Raw genomic sequence first — 2,026 nt, forward strand, 5'->3', positions numbered from 1 at the left:
TGTTAACTGGTTCCTCTTTTCTTTGTTGAAGAGGATCTGTGTAGTTTGTCTGCATCTTCTGCCATTTTACCAGAACTCTCATGACCTATTTTTTTTTCTTGCTGTTTGTATTCCTCACTGTCATTTATGTGGCCAAAAAAAAAAGTATGTTTATTCTCAGTTTAAAAGTTTTTTTTTATGTACAGAGTCAACTTCTTACTATGAAATCCTCAAAACTACTTTAAATTATCTTCCTTTTTAATAAATCTATTTTATGGATATATTTGTAACTTACTGTCTTAATGTCATATACTTACTCTCATATACTGTTTTAACAATTAAATTAAGAGCTATAGTGTCCTCTAGGTTCCTCCTTGGATGTATCCTATAGACTATCTTATGTATTAACTTACTCTTGAGTTTAGGTTCTGAATAGTGCTGTGGGGCTATATTTAAGTATTTTTAATACTCTGTTTTAGATACAATTTTTTTTTTCATTTTCATTTCTAATAATTTTTTTTAAATATAACTTAATCAAAAAAGGTTATTCTTTTGAAGACTAACTGGATATATAAAGAACATAGCAAGCATCTCCATTTACAATTTGAGTTACATAATTACTCTTTGCTCTATTTATTATATAGCCATAATTTTATATACATATGTAATAAGTTACCATCAAGTCAATTCTTATTCTTGTGTGTCAGAATTGAACTATGTTCCATAGGGTTTTCAGTGGCTGATTTTTCAGAAATAGATCACCAGTGCATGCATGGTTTCTGAGATGGTAAATTATTACAGAAATAGATTGTCCAGTCCTCCTTCTGTGGACTGGCTTGTGGGTTTGAACTACCAACATTCTGGTTAATACTCAAATGCTGTAAGTGCTATGCCGCCAGAGCTCCATATATATATATGTATTTATGTATGTATGTAAGTATGTCTATCACAATCATTTCATTATTTTTTAATTTTATCTTTTCTATTTTGAACAGTTTTTGCTTTTGTTATCTTTTAGAGTGAACCTACAGTTTATGAAGCAGTTTTCCTCCTGCTTATAACATCATTGCCATAATTGATATAATTGTTTCTCTGCCATCTCATTATATGCTTGTATTTTTAACTTCATGCTGTTATATTGTGCATAAACGTTTATATTTTAGAATAAACACACACAAACATACATTCATAGCTCCAATTCAATGGCACTACTGATATCGTTAGTGCTTTGCAAAATTGTTCATACACTATAGTTTTCTTTGTGTTTAAGTCATGAATGAAAATCTATCTTTCTGGCACACTTTTTGGAAGAAATGTATTATATTTCTGATACATTGAATAGCCTTTTTTTTTTTTTAATTTGGTCCTTTCCACTAGAATATATGGTCTGAGGAATATTGTCAGCTATCTTCATTTCCTAGGACACTTCCCACTGAAGATCAGGTTCACAGTAAGTGGTTGAATGAATGAATGAATGAATGCAACTTTTCTAGTACTTCCTCATTTTACATTCTATGTAAGTAGAATCTATTTTTTCCATGTTGACAATTTTCATTATATTTACAGACTTGCTATAATTTAAAGCTATGTAGTTCTATAATCACATTTACATTATTTTGCACAGATGCCTGTGTATGTACAGAATGGAGTTTATTATTAGTAATATCATATAATTTCTTCCATATTCTTAATTGTTAATTTGCTTCCCCTACACAAATATTAGGATCTATCTTAGAATTCATGTCCTTAATGTTCCTCAATATATTCTTGTTCCATTCACATTTCTGGCAACTCAAATGTATCTAATAATTCTGATAATGACTTTTATTAAGCACTCACACATATTGGGCACTGGTCTAAGATATTGACATATACTTCCTTGCAAAGTGTGTTATTCTTGTTTTACAGAAGAAATGGGGAAACTAAGTCTAAAACAGGTCAAGTAAATGGCCTCCCATTTGAGTGGGAGAAAAGAGTGTGTATGTGTATATATATATATATATATGTGTATATATATATATATGTGTGTGTGTGTGTGTGTATATGT

The sequence above is a fragment of the Orycteropus afer genome, unplaced genomic scaffold (genome assembly GCF_000298275.1).
Source record: "Orycteropus afer afer isolate SDZICR_OR568_19922 unplaced genomic scaffold, OryAfe1.0 scaffold00762, whole genome shotgun sequence".
NCBI lineage: Eukaryota > Metazoa > Chordata > Mammalia > Tubulidentata > Orycteropodidae > Orycteropus > Orycteropus afer.